General features: G+C 44.8%; 1 long non-coding RNA gene across 1 annotated transcript; it reads left to right on the top strand.

Annotated features, from left to right (window-relative positions):
• The first annotated feature begins 12,500 nt into the window (after positions 1-12,500).
• On the top strand, positions 12,501-13,933 carry LOC133393191 (uncharacterized). The gene is made up of 2 exons (XR_009766009.1): positions 12,501-12,828; positions 13,865-13,933. It is a non-coding gene; the product is annotated as an uncharacterized LOC133393191 (long non-coding RNA).
• The last annotated feature ends 4,683 nt before the right edge of the window (positions 13,934-18,616 follow it).

Below are 18,616 nucleotides of genomic sequence, written 5' to 3'. Positions count from 1 at the left end.
TTTATACTGGCCGTATGAATTAAAATGAAGGATTTCTTGGAGGATGTTAGAAGAAAAGCTTATCAGTAATGCAGTGACGTCAGTTGTGTTGCACTTTTACACATTAGCAACAAGAAGCACCATTTTTGTTAAGATTAATTGTATATGTGTAATATGCACCGATTACACGACCAAAGAGGTTGGAATGGGTAGCGTATTTATCTTATGAATGCATTTATCTGGTTTAGAGGGGTATTCAATTATTTTGGACTTTATGAATTTTGTAAATAGTTAACAGGTCATATAATGTATTACTATTTTTCAAAATTTGTTGTGTTTATTCCACAATAATTTTTTTTGAATTGTTTTTTTACTAAAAATAATTATAAAAATGTGAAGCTGTAAAAAAAAGCATTTAAAACCTTGACAGACCCTGCCTACTCTAAATCTCTGATACGAGTGGTAAAAAAAACGCAATAACAGAAAAAACCCCCGTAGAGTCAGCGAGTCTGGAAGTTGTAGGATTACGGTCGACTTGTTATCTCACTTTTGGAGCACAGCTCGCTTCTTTTTTTCCTTTCTACGTTTGTCGCAATCCATTCACTCCTGCAATCTACGGTTCCAACTCGGTTTCCGTTGCAAAATTGATATGACACATTGTTGTGTTGCACTGCTACAATGTCCCTCGCTATCATTAATACCTACTAAACTGCCAATTTAAGTTGCCACCCAAAATTAATATCGCCATAGTTGATCGGTAGAAGCATTTTAAATACCCCTAATTAGCGTGAAGCAGCAAGACAATTTCCGTTCGCCGTCTTTAACGAACGCTTTCATCTCATTACGCATCATTGTTGTCTTAGCAAAAGCCCCCAAACAAAGCCCAATGCTCGGTTCGAGATGGGCGCTCCAGGGGAACGGCGGGAAGACCAAAAGCAATTAGAGCAGTTTTGGCACCATCGCTCATGCCAAAACGCATCGTTTATCACCTGCCGTTATGAGCACTAACGCGATTCGTAACGCGTACTTAGCGAGGTACCTTCCGTCCAGCGACTGCCGATCTGTGCAAACGAGATGGGATGTTGTGGTGCCCCTCAAATCGAAGAAAAGAAAGATAGGAAGAGATAGCCGTTCAAACCGTACCGTCGGAGTGCCCTTCAAAACTACGGGATAATAAATTACCCAAGGCCCGCGTGCGCCACGGGAGTACTCCACGGTACCGAGATGGCACCGCCTGACGACGGTGAGGTTCAATGTACCGTAGCGTATCGATTTGGTGAAGCGCGTTTACATTCCGCTTCAATGAGGTATTGTGCTTTAGAATTTCATTGTTGTTGTTGTTGCTGTGTGGGGTGGATTTTCCACGCTTGGGTGTGTTTCTGTTTTGCGTGCCGTTCCCGTTTCCCGCCCTAGAAGTAGGATCGTCTTTAAGCCATCTCTTCGGACAATTCGGAGTTCGGCGCAAAGCAAAAGGATGCCCTAGTCGTCGTCTTCCGCCTCATCCCATCAACCCTCAAAAGCAACTGTCAGTTGTTTTGGTAGTGAAAACAACATCGTTTAAAGTGTTTTCTGTTTGTGCGCTGCGCGCCGTGCAAAGTCAGCTGCAGTCGAAATATTGAGTACGGGCAAACACACACACACAGGGCAGTGGAAGGTCTGTTAACACCCTCATCCCTCGCGCTGTTTTTCCATCTGTTCTGTGGGTTGCTGCTCGGCGAGGAACGGGAAGAATGCACCCAGAACGTGTACGGACCGAAGTTGGTGTGGTGTGTAAAATTTACAGTGTTTTCTTTTCACGCAGCGTAGCGTTTTTTTTCCACCTCGCCCCTACTCATTTCCAGCGCTCATTTCTATTATTACTATTTGCGTTGACGGCAAGTTGACGTCAATTATGGTGAAGATGTTTGATTTTCACTTCACCTCGCAGCCCTCAGCGGGCTTCTCTTGCTGTCGTACACTTCCCGTAAATCCACCCCTGGAGCCTCTTTTTTTGGTTTGGTCTCAGCGCATCCATCAACGCTTGAGAGCAACGCTTTGAGAACGAAAATTTGTTGACTGTTTCAATGTTTTTCAGTTTTTGGCGTTGAAGTTGTGAAAGGGCAAATATTTATGGCTGTTCAAATATTATAGTTCGTCGGATGGAACGAACAGTGCAGCCTCTAAAGCGAGGTGTCTTTTTGTGATGCAACTGATGCTACTGTCGGCTAAGCGACAGGGTGTACGAAGAGTAATGCACATAACCTTCCCGTTGAAAGAATGTCAACTGAAAGTTTTGTCAAGAAGAGCACAACAGTTACTTGTTTTCGTCCAAAACCAAAAATAATGACACATTATTACAGTAAAACCGAACTAATGACATTCACTGTACGATATAATTACTGTTTCCCAATTCCTATTCAATATCACTACACAATACTAATGACTGCGCTCGAAAAGGTTAATCGGTAAAGTATGGAGCAGCAGCATTGTAACAATTGCCAAGCGAGCCCACCACGCTCCATTTGAATGTCACTAGAATGGGTTTGAAAATTACTCACCAAACAGTACGGTGGGTGCTTCCTTTCAACGTGCCGGCCCGCAAAACCGAACACTTTCACATCATTAATATGCAAATCGTTCGCACGGTGGTGGGCGCCCTCTCGAGGGGTTTGTGATGCTGCACAAACCAGCGCTGCTGCACGGCAAGCATCATTTCAAATGGCAGTCCATTTGTCAAACCGGGGGTACGAAATTTGGGTTCGTTCGTATTTTATCAATAGCACCAGGCAGCACCACTGGGTCGCTGGGTGCATTAGAATTTATAGTTATTTTGCTTCTCCACCACTGCGCTTTTCCCACTGCCAACGAACCGAGGGCATCAATTCAGACATTCACCAGCACTTAACCTCGCCGGTCAACCCCCGCCGGTCTGGCCCGGGCGCGCGTCTAATCGCGATCCAATCGTTCAACAGCAGCGTGTGCCACCTCAGGTGAAGAGCCATTACGCGGCGAGGAGAAGCATTGTGTGACAGCTTTCAATTGTTTGTTTGTTTGCTGTACTGTGGAGCGAGTACGATGGGAAGAGCGCTCAGGTGGGCACCGGAATCTCATCTCCTCCATCCCGAGGTCATCGGGTTTGAGGGTTATGAAAAATGCCATCTCCCGAACTCTTCGCTCCGTGAGAAGTGGAGAATACGGGCTTTTATTTCGGGCTTCGGATGCATCATAAATCAAGCGTGGGTGAGGGTTTCCTTTCTCCAAACACAGTGATATAGGGAAGCGAAATTGATCTTCTCAATCCGTTCGCTTTGTTTTCTTCCATCCTTTCTGTTGGAGTTGGAGAGTGGGAGTTTTGATTAAAACCAAATGTCACCGAACGCAAATGGATGAAGATGAAAATTGGCTCTCCGTTTGGGTGAAATATTGGAACAATGTTGACTTGTTGGAAGGCGCTATGGAGCAAACAATCTGGAAGAGATGTAGAAATAAAGAAGCTTTTAAGTGATGAGTGGTTTTGACAAAAGCAGACACCTTACGGGTCAGTGGAACTTTCTTGCAATTATAACAGCAATAATTGGAGTGTAAAAGCAACAACTGCTGGAATTAGTTTTTTTCTTCTTCAAGACACTCTCAAACATTTCCGTTAGAATTGTGTCTAAAACAAAGTGAAACGAATGCTTAAATTGTTCACGCGTGGCACGTTAGTCCAAGGGCTTGACAATGACACCATTCTGTGCTTAGACTACACTTAGAGTAATGACGCTGAGAGGCTCCCATCCGGTGTCCTTTCGTTCTCAAACCCGTTGCTAGCGCCATTGTCTAAGTTCACTGCTTCTTGCGTTCACACATCGCTAGGCAACCTGTTTGCACGGTGGCTGCAAGCATTCGAGCAGTAGGAGCATATTCTAGGTCAAAAGGTGCAACCTGCCAAAGGTTGCTAAGGTTGAAAGAGCACGGTGAAAAGTATTAGGCACTGCAACAGCAGGCGATCATCCTTTCCAGTATGTGTGTGCTGTGTGTCGTGAAGAGCGCATTTCAGTGATAGTGTCTCACTTCCATTAAGCTGTACAATACACTTAATCATCGGGCTTTTTCTTTTTGTCGCGCATGCCGATTTTCCTCGCCGCGAATACAATAGCCCACCGCGGCTCGTGAAAGCAGTGCACCATAATTTCTGGGATTTTGTCTAACTATAGTGCGATAAAAATCGTTCGCCCCCCAAAAATCGCTCCCAATACGCGGTGTGCCGTGGGCTCAATTTACGGTGACATTTATGGTGGAGAAATACTTCCGGTATCATCGCTATGGCGCTTCTCTATCTTTCTCTCTCTCTCTCTCTCTGGTCTGATGTTTCTAATGCCCTCATGGATCTCTTGTATGGATGTAGCGTACGGGTAATAATGCATCGCCGCCCAGTGCTTTCAATCATCACCTTACCGCTTCACAGCGTTCACAATCGTTCCATTAAGCAGCAGCAGCAGCAGCAACAGAGAAGCGAATATCTTCCACATACCATCAATGATGGTGTCAATTTTTTATGACACTTTTGCGGTAAATGTGTGTGTGTGTGGATTTGGTTTTCAATAAAAAGCGGATTTCCGTCCAACGATATTCGATCAGCACGCGAGATAGCCGGGGACAGCGTACATAAGCACGAATTTTATTGCTCCCTTGCTCGGCTGCCGGTGGCAGCAGCACTATATGATTTATTGCTAAGGGGCTTTTTTTGTCTTCCGCCGGGGGAGAGTGAAATCTCGCACAAGGATATCAGGTTTTCAAAGGACTGTGAGGACCTGACTGTGTGGCCACTCGGTTCTTCAGAATGGCGTTAGATTATTTGAATAATTTCCAAACGAAACATTCGTTCGAGGCCGTCTGCCAAAGTGACAAAGTGTAGCAATAAAGCTATTAGCCGAAGGTGAGGTTCTATTAATAAAGCTGTTAAACTTGTAACTAATGCAAACCGACTATGGTGAGAGTATCGTAAAAGTATCGGCCAGCAGAGACAGATACGGATCGAGCAAGATCAAAAGACTTGCTGGTAGCTAACTGGTGGTAATGAATACTAATCACTCCATTAGGAGAGCGATGGAGAAAAGACGAGATGTTGATGGGATGTTATTTATGAGAGCTGTCGAGTTTAATAACACACAACGAGTGCGCTGAGTGGTGCATTGGATTTTTTCGACGGAGAACTTCTTCACTGTTTATTACCAGAATAAGGAAATCTATTGAAGTTTTAGTATGCTGATGTCTAATTTGATGGTACTTCGTTACTTTGGCCCGTTTATAGCGTTATTCAATACACCTTTTGAGATGGCCCTTTTACTGCAAGGTGCATTTCAAAAGAAATTGATCTTGTAGCTATACCAGTGTGCTGCAAATGCTGATCCCAAAACTGTATCGGTATTGAAACTTTTCCAGAACCACGATTGGTCCTGGATCAGATCATCTGTACCTATTCTAGCATTGGATCAGATTTTGAACTCAATTCTTAGCCTAAATGGATTCTGGAAATTGTCCTGATCTCAGATAGTTCCTTAAGCTGATCTTGTTCCCATACCGAAGTTGGAACTGAAGTACACCAATACCGATTTTGGCACTGATTCCTAATCAATTCTGAACTTATACAGGTTCTTCAAGTGGTCCTAAAGCCTTATAAAAGTGTTGGGATCAATTCTGAAACTACATGAATAGTGAAACACATCTCTATTTCATATAGTTCCCAGAACGAATTATGAACCAGGTCGGGTACAGCTCTCGATGTGATATTAATTATGAGTCGTACTGTTTTGATGCATTACAATTAATCTGTTTTACTAGTTTATTACTCAACTGATTACTTAGGAAAAGTTACAATTCTTCAACTTAGCTCGTTCATTAGCTTCAAAACAGACTAACAGCTTTGAACAAGCTATCATAAAAAAAGATTCAAAAGACCCTGAAACTTTGGCCTCCCCTTCCGAGAACAAACAATTACAAAAATGGAAGTTACCTAGTCCATCTCTTCTCTCCGAGCTTAATATACATATCCAGTCCATTTACTTGACGTGTTCTGGAAATTAAAAACAAAAAGCCCAAACATCTGAACAGTTTAAACACTCAGCCACGCTTTTCCACCTCATCAACTCGTGCTCGAAACGTTTCATCTGCCTCTCAATTTTAGAGTGAGCAGAAACAACAGCACAAAACCCTCTACCCACAACATCAACCACTACTACTACTACACCTGAATGAGGACAGGAACTTGTACCAAAAGAAGAAAGAAAAAAATGTAGCAAAAACCACACATCGTCCTGCAGTGCAGTGGGCAGCAGAAATGATTGCAAATAGTTTCTTGCATCATCGTCTTCTCCATCATCACCAGGCACTAAAACCGACTTCCCTTACTTCGGTTGATGAACTTCTCAAGGAACGCACGTATGTGTGTGCGTGTGTGTCTTCTGTTTGTAATTGTGTTCCTGCAAAGTGGATGGTTTTCGTTCGAAGAAATCTGGGTCAGTGGGCAGCAGTGCGATGCCGTACCGTTTTCCCTTAGCATCCATAACTTTAATTAAATGTATTCCCCGCAATCGTCCGGGGCAGTTGGAGTAGGAGGTGTGCTACTCCGAGGAGGTCATATATTTTCCACTTGCTCGGGAATGTACTGTGTGGCTCAAGTCTTAAGGAGGAAAAGTACCTTCAACGTATGTCGGCAGGCCATCTTATGCTAGCCTTCGACCGACGAGCAACCAGAGCAGCAAACCTGAAAGAACAATGTAGTGAAAATGCGGCTTGCGGAAAAGTCCCCACACCCCCATCCTGAAACTTCAACAAGAGTTTCCAGGCCATTCTGGCCAACGGAGAGAGGCGAAGGGTGTGTAGTTAAGCAGGAAATCTAGCGCATAAAGTAATTACATCGCCTGTAGGGGAAAAAAGGCAAGGTCGCACTGGAAGAACAGGCAAAATAACAAAGCGGAAAATCTTTGCCGACCAGCCGAATTCCGAATTGCCAAAGTTTCTTTTTTGTCTTTTTTTTGTCAGCTAGTGTGTGTGTGTGTTTGTGTCACCAGTAAAACTTCATCACCAGTGCTAAATCGCGGAAGCAGATTTGGATTTTTCGGTCAAGTTGGCTGCGTGACTAACGAACGCGCAACGTGAAGAAAGCACGTGGGGCAGGACTGCGGGCTTGCGCGCGCTGTTCTCACTTTCGCATTAATTATTCCTGCACACGTTGACTAGTGTTTTTATTCCCATTTTGCCCGAAGAAGACAAAGACGCCGATGGGGGTTGTTTTTTTTTGGGTTTTTGCTGGACGGTCCAGAGAGTAAGTTCCGTGTCGTCCCGCCCGCGGTGCGATAAATGAACAATCTTCCACAGTGGTGATGGTGGTGGTGGCGTCTCCTTCCCACGAAACCCGACCCAATCGGATGTAAAGATTAAATGAGAATTACTCACCGAGTTTTCTCGGGCTGTGAAAATCTTGCCTGCGGCTTACTACGGTCTTCCCTCCGCCCCCCAGAAAAACCAATCCGTGGTTATCCTGTAATTCCCGTCCCTGGGTGTGTCCAGGCGTGTGAAGTGGCCTGGTGACCGTCGTCGTTTTCCTGAGGGCAAGAGGCAAGAGGATGATTTTTTTCCCCCAGATAAAATGCTTCCCTCTTCCTTCCACCGCTTGAACTGCCCGAACCTGACTTCAAGCGGGTGTTTTGGTGATAAAAGTTTATGACTCTACGCCACTTTCGAAATGAAGCCAGCCACTGGAAGAAGCCACCGCGTCGCAGAGCGCAAGGCTGGCAAGGACACTTATCCACTTTCGGGGCTTTCTGCGTTCGGCACAAGTTTGGGGGACTTCGGGCTTGTCTTATTTAAATTTGTGTCCCCGCCGTACCCAAGATGTTGGCCGGACTGCTTTGTAAAGCCCAGACTTGTTGAGAGTAGTTTAAGGGTCATCGACCGACCGACCCACCCGCCCCTCCCCGAAGTCAAGCCGGACAGTTTAAAGGCGCCGTCAGTGAAAGCCTGCGCTTTCTGTGTTCTTGCGTGTTAATGCGCGAAAAATGAGCAATGGAAGTGGTTGGCCACGTGGTGTAATTTATTGCGCCCCGAGCCATTCTGTTCCAAATTCAGTGTCCGAGCGACCGGCTTTACATTCAGTTTCGGGGAGTTTGTCTTAAATTTTGCCCTTGTCAGTTGCGAGAAAAGTCCTTCCGTTGTTCCGAAAAAGCATAACCTTTTGTCCGGGAAAAGCGTGTGACAGCCCCATAGAGAGCGGGAGCGAGTAGCGCCACGTCGTTGGAAAGCGAACGATATTTCACGCTTCACGCTTTCGTGCGTCCAAGAAAGGCGGGCACAGGTTAGATTGCTTCGAAACGCACACACATACAACAAAAAGGACGAAACATTTTTGTTTCAAGAAAGAAGAAGCAAAAAACGCTTCCTTCTCCCACATTCAGACGGGTCCGTGCGCGAAATGGTTTCGGCTCGCGCGTTTATTAACTGGAGCGTACCGACGTGCTGCGAACTGAAGGAATGGGAGCTGCTGTACGCGAGCTGTCCACATACCGCCCAACACCGTCACGAAGAACGTCCCCAGAAGAAGGTGAAAATTTATTACATCTTTTAAGTGTGAACCAGTTGCGGTGGGTGAAATTCCCTCACTCACGCACGCACTCGCACGACGCGCGCCGTAAGAAACGTGACAGCCATTCCTGCACCGACTCGAAGGAGTCGTTTCACGCGTGTGTCCCTCTTGTGGCGGTATTTATGGTTTGAACGGTGTCCACTGGGTGGGGAGTAGGAGAGTGAGTACAGGTACAGCACCTGATGCTGTGCTGTGCTCACGTTTTATGAACTGCGGGAACTGCTGCTGTTCGTTTGTTGCTGCCGCCCCCAAAGAGTGGGCTGTCAATCCACTGGACGTCCCCTTTTGCAGCTGGAAAGTTGGAAGCTGTTCAGAGGCGTGGATTGGATGGTGGCGAGTGGCTTAGATTAAGCGCAAGTCCATGCTGTCGGTGACCTTGCCGGGTGAACCGCCGCGAGAGTAGTTGCATAGAAATGCACTTCTCGAACGTTTGCCGACAGGGTGTTGAAATTCCTGAACAACGAAAATGTATTAGAAAGACATAATTTTCAAAGTTTTGTTGACGTCGAATGTAGTGTGAAGTTTATTTTCCTGTTTTTTGTCATTTTAAGGTTACTTAAGAGGAATTTTAAGGGTGATTTTTAAGTGACAACTGAACGGTGCTACGTGCTATAGCTTCAAAAACCATTTTAATGTAATAGATCCATTCAACTTCTTCCGTTTGTCACTGTTCAATTTGAAAAAAGAGCTCTCTCTCTCTCTCTCTATCGCTCTATCTATCGCTCTTTCTCTCTTTCTCTCTCTTTCTCATTAAAACCACAAAATGATGAATTAATTAGATTGTATCGCTCATATCTCAATCGAAGCTCCCTGGTCTGGTAGCAGCGAACTGTCCTTTCCGTCCTATTATCATGAAATGAGACGAATTTTTCAAACATCCTCCGGAAGCGGTTCTGTGTATATATGTATGTGTGTGTGTTTGAGAGTTGAAATGTATCCGGCTCGATTTCAAAACATTCCCCTAAGTGGAAGCACGTACCAAGAGCGGGAGATAAAATGATAGACAACCGCCGAGAAGAGATGAGAACGAAAAACACAGCTCATATCAACCTTTTAAATGCAAAAAAACACCCCGAGAAAGCTAACGAAGTAACGAAAAATAAAATAAACAAAACCACAAAAAAGCCACACAGAGCCAGAAAACCACAAAAAGTTTCCTTGTTTCCCCGTTTGCTTCCCAATTCGAGATGGGGAAAAGCTGACAAATGAACGTCGGTGTTGAGGGTGGTTGTTCTTTTCACTTCCCGCGGGACAGGCGGGAGCGGTGGGACGTAAATAAGTGTCACCTTTTTTATTTGATCATTAATATTCTATAAATATTATGGATGTGAATGATATTATTCTCACATTCATTTTGCTCACCTTTTTTTCTTTTCCTAGCTCTGCTTGCCTGTCTCGCCTCGTCCGTCCTTCGCGCCCAGTGTTTGTGCAGTCACAAGTGTGAGGTGTTCATTGCTTTTCTTTCACATTCACCTTCTCTGTTCGTTGTTCTTCTGTGTTCCTTTCCGTTCTATTGATGATCGTCCGTTCTAGTGTTTGTGGTGTATGTGTGTCTGTAGAATTGTGTCTTTTGTATGGTTCCGTGTTTGGCGCTGTTATGCTTTCATTATGCCGAAATAAGGTATCTCTCATTAATATTCCTACTTTTCTCCTCTCCATTCCACGTGCCCTCCTGGGGTGGGGAGTAAACAAACATTAAAGCAGAGATCCTCCGCCTCCGCCGAGATGACCCCGTATCGAGCCCCGGCTTGACGGTGTGTTCGTATTTTGATGAGGTGCGGGTGTGAAAAATTAAAGTGTGAGCGGCCACGAACGAAGCCGACGTTCCGTTTGTGTGTGTGTGTGGATGTGACTGTTTGAATATTAATAAAACTTATGCATCATTCAACCAAACCTCTGGCTCAGTTGTCATGGTGTGGATGGGGCGGAGAGTGTGGCAGAATGAAGCGTGTAGTAGGAAAACCACTTGCAATCCACCCAGGCGGTCGTCCCCGGAGGACGGAGTGGTGTGAGTGTAAGGGCTTGGCTCTTCCGCTGTCCAGAATCCGGTGCTGGATTGTGTCCGTTATCGGTTGATATGGGTGTACGAGTGTGTGTATGTGTATATGAGTGTGTGTTTTGCTTTCCAATTGCAATGCGGGGTGTAGCACGAGCACGAGTAGCAGGAGAGTTTAGCCTTCGGGGCTACGTTAGTGATTAAAATACGTATACACGTACTTGAGGCAGCTCCAGCGGGCTTTAATATGCACGAGTGCTGTTGGAAGAAGGTGGTTGCTGAATGCGTTGCGTTTAATGTAATTCAAGACGCTCCGTTCTTTAATGTGCCCTGTAAAAGCTTCGCAAATACTTCACCTGTGCGATGCCCGCTTTTGAGAATGCGTGGTGTCGGGCTTATGGGATGATGATTTAAAGGGTAGGAATCTATTTGAAGTATCGAATTTGGAAAACTGAAAAATGGTTCGGAAGTCTACAATCAAAGAAATCTTGGCGAATGTGCTTATACATACTATAATAAAATGATGAATGTTGTAATTTGACGCAAAGTCCTGATGGAAATAATTTTAAATTTCTCATGATTGAGTGAGTCTTTCTTATTCATTTTAAAGCTTAATTATTTCGTTTAATAGTTTATGTTGGCCGGTCTAGTGGTATAGTCGTCAACTCGTATGACTTAACTACATGCCCGTCATGGGTTCAAGCCCCGAACAGACCGTGCCCCCATACGTAGGACTGACTATCCTGCTATGGTAACAATAAGTCAAGCCCACTAGGCAGGTCAAGCCCACTAGGCAGGTCTTGATAGACAACGGTTGTTGTGCCAATGAAGAAGAGGAAAGAAGAAGAAGAAGAAGAAGAAGAAGAAGAAAAAGGAGAAAAAGAAGAAGAAGAAGAAGAAGAAGAAAAAGAAGAAGAAGAAGAAGAAGAAGAAGTTTATGTTTAGATCTTACCATTAAAATCAAATTAAATTGAGTTCGCAAAGGTTATGATGAAATAAATTGTCTTCCAAAGTCTTTGAACAAGCAATAATGAATATAGGTTTAATTATTTTGTTTGCCGAGGTTGGATTATCGATCTGTCATCCATCATATTGCTTACATCTTGTAAATAGCATTCAGTTTATTTGGATTCTTACTCAAATAATTCTCAAACACATGGCCAGGCGCATTCGTTCTATTAACAGAGCCCCATTTATTCCTTGGAACATGATCATCAACGAGATCAGAAATGCTTTTTTACTAATTACTAACTACTTAGTGCTTTGGTTAACAGCAAATCGAAATATGTTCCATAGAAAATGGCTCAAGGATGAAAAAGTGAGAAAAAATGCATGCTTCTCCTTTCAAATCATATAAACTGCGTCGATTACATTTTTCTATGTGATAAGAATACATTTTTGAAATTTTAGCTGAGATTTTCGGTTACACATGATTAACTGAACCTGCATAAATAGTTTGAAAAGGGATATGAAAAATGTGATTATATTTAAATATAAAAAATAGGAGTTAATATAAGTATCATAAAAAAATAATATTCGTTAAAATAAAAACCAATAAAAAAATCTAAAATAAAGTTAAAAGTATGAAAAACAGAAAAACAGAAAAAAACAGAAAAATAACGAAGGAAATAAGTGACCAAAGCATAACCACAACAAACGGAAACGTAAATGGCACAGTAGACAACCCCCTTAACATGAGCACGAAATGCCGTAACATACCGGTGCAACATAACCACTCTCACGTGCACCGCTATGCGAAGAATTTGAGCGTCCCAACAGTGCACTCACAGCGCTCACACCACAGCATATGTTGAGCTCCATGTGCTAACGACACTCACCACTTCCGAAGCATAACTGAGCTACAAGCGCATCAGCAAACCGGTTTCCCGACGTCGGCCCGACCACCGACATTCGGCGCTCGGGCGGCAGCCGAAGTTCCTATCGCGGGTCCCCTCATAAATGATGGCCGGTCCCGGCGCGCAAAGGGCAAGACATCATAGGGGGGGCTTTGTGACACAGGCGGGAAGCGCAGCGAACCCGTGTGTGATGCGATTCTGGAAGACGGCAGACACTCGCGCGACCGTCCCGTTTTCAGTTGATTTTCTGCCTCGGTGCGAAGTACGCGCGTGTGTCTGGTGCCGGTGTAAGCGCGCGCGCGAGCGTTTTCGAAGTTTCGGTTCGCGTACGTAGCGGAAATGTTGCTCGCGTAATGTTGTTGGTCGCGTGTTGTTGCTCGAATCGGGCTGTGCGGGTACGTTTGCGAAGAAACATGTAACAGCCCAGTCCTTTGTGGGCTTTTGCTTTAAAGGAGTGGCAAAGCGTTTGGGGCAGTTTGGGGCTACTAAATCGATTTAGCGTGCTTTCTTGGTCGGCAAGTGGGCACGAGCTCGTAACTCGTAACTCGATCCTTCCCGGTGCGATTTTCGCGTGGTATGAGCATGTGTGAAACGATGCAATCAGGGTGCAACAAAGCTATAGGTTGGGTGTGTGTGTTGAGGAATGCAAAAACAAAACCGGACGAAATCCAATTCAGTCAAATTAGCGAAAGGAAACGCGCACACAATTGGTTTGGTTGATGCTTTTCTTTGTAGCAGAAATTGAACGGATTTTCCGTACATGAAAAGCAAAAGCAAAAACGAGGGGCTTAACAGGGCAAAGGAAATTGCAACAAGCGGTACTTGGTGGCCGGTTTGCCGATGTTACCGGGTTTTGTTGAACGGATGGGCTTGGGTAAGGTATAAGGGTTTTTAGGCGTTCTGTTCTACCGCATACGAAAACTGGGTAAAGTTGTGGGGTTTTTCCCATTTTCCACGCTTTTGGAACAGACCGCCCTTGTACACGGGCGGCACAGAACTCTGTGTGGCCATATTTGTTATGCTAATCTCGTTTAATTGAATGCACAGCCCGGTGCACAGCCCCGACAGGTTTTTGGTTTCGGCCACGCTAGCGCGAACGATTCCGGGGTTTCCGAAGCTTTTCCATTTTGACAAAATTAATTTTATCCGATTGCTGTGTGTGGTGGAGGAAAAAAATATGTATTTTGCTAGTGTTTCCGTGGCAGATTGGTTTTTAAAAAGCGGAAGTAGGGAAAAGTGATTTCCTGTGAACATGGTGAATTTGAAATGGCACTAGAAGTGAAATGTTACTGAATTGAAAAAAAAAATGCACATGTGAGGTTTGTGGAAGCAGACATAAAATGTGTTACGTTGTGCACAGTGATGGTTGATTGCGTATGTTGTGGAATAAAAAATCTAATAAAGTTGAAAATATTTCTTTTATTTTTTTAGCAATTTTTGTAACTAAAAGAGCACGAAGAAGAGTTTTACAGTGATAGTGAGTAAATAAAAAAAAAACAACCAAACGAAAAAGCAAAACAAAAAAGGAAAAGATCAAACGAAGAAAGTTGCTCGCGTGAAGTGATGCGCATCGGTTGTGCTTTAACGAGCGTGTGTGTGTGTGTGTGGGGCGCGATATGTTATTTCTTGTTTTACGACTGGTGATGCTCATCCCATAAACGACCCATCTGCACAGCGCGAGATAAGCAGCGCGCCCGCGGTGACCCTGCGAAGTGGTCAGGCAGGCAAGCAAACACTCCTTCTTTCGCTCTCTCTCTTTCCGTCTGCTTCAACCATCGTCTAATGACGATGACACATTATTCATCGGCAGCATCCACCAGCGGGCAACAGCAACAAACGGTTGCCTTCTAGTAGGCCGTGCCCGTTGCCGGATGGAAATTAAACGTTTCCATGTGATAGAAGAGAACACTCCACTCCACTCGCATGGTTGTGTGTTACGTTCTTCCGGCTCGGTGTCGAAGAAAAGGAGTCAAAGCGAGCGATTAAACCCATCGGCAAAGGCACTGTGAGGTAAGTGAACTATTCCACACTGATTTAATCGCGCTGTGGGTTTGGGTTTATTACCCTTTTTTCCTTCACTAGAGCGTCGCAAAGTGCACAACAGATGCAATTGTTGTTTTAAACGATTGCCAACAAAGGAGAGCACCGGGGGTAGGGCGCCTGCTGCACTCGGGAAGCATGAATAGCGGGCATTGATTAATGCTGAACCAATTTCCATGGCGGGCGGCAAATTTTATGCTAATTATTTAATGGGTCGTAGGGCTGTGTGTTTGTTCGTTTTTTTTTTTTCTGTGAGCATTTGGTTCGCAAAAACCTCAATCGTTTAATCAATGTGGTTTCAGTTGCAAATGTAGCGGCGGTTTTTGCTGTTGCATTACCATTACAGCAATTGAATGTTTCCCATTTAAATGAGGTCATTGGAATGTTTTAATTAAAATATTTGAATAAAAAAAGAGACACACAATGCAAACATGTAAAAATAAATCAATAAAAAGGCTTCAGCCTGTCCTTCTCGGTTGGTGCTTTAAATAAAGTAAACGAAATTCCATTCCACAACAAACCCATTTTACCCCACCCTGGAACACAAACCCAGCACACACAAGGAAGACGCTCTTGTCGCGCGTCAAAGGCTTAAGCCAAAGTTTAGCCATACTTTATCTGCCGTCTACGCCGAACGTCGGAGGTGCGATATTATGCTCGGCGAGGGAATTAAATAATGCACTACCAAAAACCTGCCTAGCGTGTGCCAGCAGTCGACCTGCGTGTTGCTTTCAAGGGGGAAGGGTTTTTCTGGGGAGCTTAGGTAGTGTTCCTTTGTGTTGGCCACGGCCTGTCCTACGAGAGTGATTAATAACACACACACACACACTCATGGGCGGCATACGAGGCGCACGGAAATTCCTTTCTGCTTTCGCGTGTGAAAGTGTCACGCAGAGGGAAAGGCTTAAACTTAAGACAGAACGACAAATTCGTTTGTTCTTGGTACGATGTTGCGTTTATTTTTCCCTTTTTATTTTGGCAAGGTACGATAGCCGCACCACCACCCCCTTTTTGACCGTGTCACATCTTTCAGCGGGCTGTTTTGTTGCTGTGTATTTATAGCCTGTCTTAAAGCGAAAGGGTCGGCGTGAAACAAATGTGTGAGGGTTTTTGGGGGAAAATTGGACACTGTTTTCACAAAACGAATTCAAAACTGAAAATAGTCACACCTAGTCAGCAGAAACAAAGCATGATTCGTCCGGACAGCTGCGACGATCGCTTTCCCCTTTTGGTAAGCGGATAAAAAAAATCATTTTTTCCTCTTCCACCCCAAAAGAATCCATCGTCCTGGCTTTAAGTCTGCTGTTTCTGGGGAGGCCGGGCGCCCGCGAGCGCAAATGGGATTATTGTTTGGCGGAAATTGACCGTCCGGGTGTCGTTTCACCTTCGCCCAGGAAGTGAGGCTCCCGTGGGACATTACTCCACCACTGCTCTTCTCTTGCCCCGCGCAGAAACACGAGCAAGCCCAGTAGATCCCTGTTAAGGAGCCAAAAATGGGCGACCCCCACCCATCGTCGCACGTTTTGGTTCGTTTCACCAGGTTCGTAGATTACCGCTCCCTTGGAGCGCTTGCCGTGAAGTCTTCGGCAGTGGCAGTCCTTTGTCTTTGACGGTGTCCTACTCCCCCACCTGCTTGGTCCTGGCTGCTGGAAGAAGCTGTGATGCGTGATGCTACTTCGGGGTCGAAATTGAATTATTGTTGGCGCAAATTTAATTCAATTTGGGATTTACGGCATTGGCGGGAGCAAGTTTCTCGCTCGCTTTCCAGCTCTCCTACACTCCCTTAAAGTGGGTTTTTGTGGGAGCTGGCTAAACGAGGAAAATCAGCTTGCGGGTGATGGAATACCGCCTATCTTATCATGTTTTGTGGTTGTTTCGGCTGTGTATTTGCTTACTTGATTTTTGTTACTTTGTTCCGCTTGGTGTGTGCGTGTGTGCACGCTGCTAGAAGGAAGCCATTTGATGGCATAAATCATGGCCGATGATGAAGGTTGCATTGTGAGAAAAAGATTTCCAAAAACCCTTTGCGGAGCGTTGTGGGACCTTGAAGAGAAAAAAAAGACACATACATGCATACACAGATAGAGATAAAAAAGAGACAAAGAGAGAGAGAGAGAGAGAGAGAGAGAGAGAGAGAGAGAGAGAGAGGGAGATAATGCGAGAGAGAAGAATATCCTGGACGGTTATCGAATTCCACGCATAAATTGCTCCCGCGGAAAGGGGTTTGCAAGGCGGCATGGCGTCGGGAGGAGGGTTAGCCCTCATCAGCCCGAAAGTTGGCGTTTAGCTCCTTGAGGCGGAAAATTTTATCAAAAATATCTATAGCGTGCTTGCGTTTTTTGTTGCTTTGTTTCTGCTTCTTCTTTTCGCAAGCGCACACCGTAGCGCCTACAACCGCATTTCGTAGAATTGTTGTCAAAGTCACGCAAGCAAACAGCAACAGCAAAAAAAAACCTTCCATTCCATCAGGAATCCGGTTGGAGAATGGAGGTTTTTCCCCTCCCATTCCGATGGCACATTTCAATCATCCCCGTGGGTTGTTGCATGGGTTAGGGATGTTTGTGTTGTATTTGTGTTTTTGTGTGTTGCTCCCGGTCCTCTTCATGCGAACAACCACAAAAAACCACACGAAGGGATAAATGCCTTAACATTTTGCCAATTGAATTTTTCAATCAACACCGGTGAAGAAAATTAAGCATTTTCAGTAGAAAAGGGAAAGGGTTTCGTTGTTTATTGCGTGGTGTCGTTTTTTATTAGGTTTTGTGGTTTGGCACAAACTGCTTGCCCAGGCCCCTCGGAGTTTGTGACCTTAGAACCCAAAGCAGCGAGGGAGGGAAAAAGATGGAAAAGCTGGGTCGATTTTACGTCAATACTGCTGGAGGAGAGGTCGTTGGAGGAGAGAGCGATGGAAACTCACTTACTTACCTCGGAAAGATCGAAAAGGTAACCACAAATTATCATAAATTTTCCCCCTTTGGCAAAGGACCGGCATTTTGTTTGTTGGTGGGAAGCATTTTGGCGTTGATTTGTGCTGCCGGCTTCAATCGGCGGGGGGAAAACCCGGGTTCAGAGAGTAGTAACAAAATTGGATCGTTACCACAAGTTTTCGGTCGGTGTTCCTTCCATGACAATATTTTACACACACACACACACACGCACACATACACCGCACCACACAAAAGGCAAGCAATTTTAATAGGGATGAAGATAAAGTGCTAAAAGAGATTGGAAAACGAGTGTTTGGTAGCTTTGACAATAACCATTTAGAAACGGAGAATGAAATTCCCGAAAAAGTTTGCCGAATGTTGGGGCAGAAGTTATTCGCTCCCAACCGCTCCGCTGGTGCACCAAAGTACGCTAGTGGATAATTATAATAATTTGGAAAATTATTACCAATCGATAGAGAGATCGTTCGAGTGGAGCGCCCTATCATTGCGAACCCCTTTCCGTCGCAACGGCTCTTTTCTAACGAGGAAAATTCATTTTCCCTTTTTATTGCCCTCCATCCCTTCGCTCCTCGTCGTTCTTGCGAGCGTTAACAAGAAAAACCTCATGTTGCAACGGTCGAGAGCGAGCGAAAAGAATTATAACGAGTTCGGGACTTAAAGTTAAGTGATTCCGTTCAATTTCTGTTTCACATGCCATCCAATACCGAGCCGTTTTCCACTTGTTCCTTTTTTGGGGTGAAAAAAAAAATCGATAAACCACCCCCCGACGACCCGAAGGGTTTTTTCCCACCATGTTTTCCTTCGTCACAGAACAGAAAATTATGCTAACGCAGACCCGCCAACCGGACGGGAGACGCTCCCAGGCCGGGCAACTTTTGCACAAATTTGTCACTCCCGAAAATGGAGTAGTAGTTGGGTGACTTATTGTTAGTGGAGGATGGGGGAGAAAGGGTTAAGTTTTTCCCACAACCCGGGTCTTGCAGTGAAGGTTTTCCGGCAGCAAAACCGAGCGCTGACTGATGATGAAAGTTAGTTCTGAGGGATGTCGTTTTTTTTCCTCCTTTCTTTGGTTCGTTGCTGCCACGGGGAAAGCGTTGGAAAAGTGGAAAATTTTACGAAAATTTTCTTCCAAGGAAGTGTGTTTGGGAAAAAGAGTAAAGACGGTAAGAAAGGCGAACACGAAGGAACCACTGAA

This window comes from Anopheles gambiae, chromosome 3 (genome assembly GCF_943734735.2).
Source record: "Anopheles gambiae chromosome 3, idAnoGambNW_F1_1, whole genome shotgun sequence".
NCBI lineage: Eukaryota > Metazoa > Arthropoda > Insecta > Diptera > Culicidae > Anopheles > Anopheles gambiae.
This window is presented reverse-complemented; position numbering and strand designations above follow the sequence as displayed.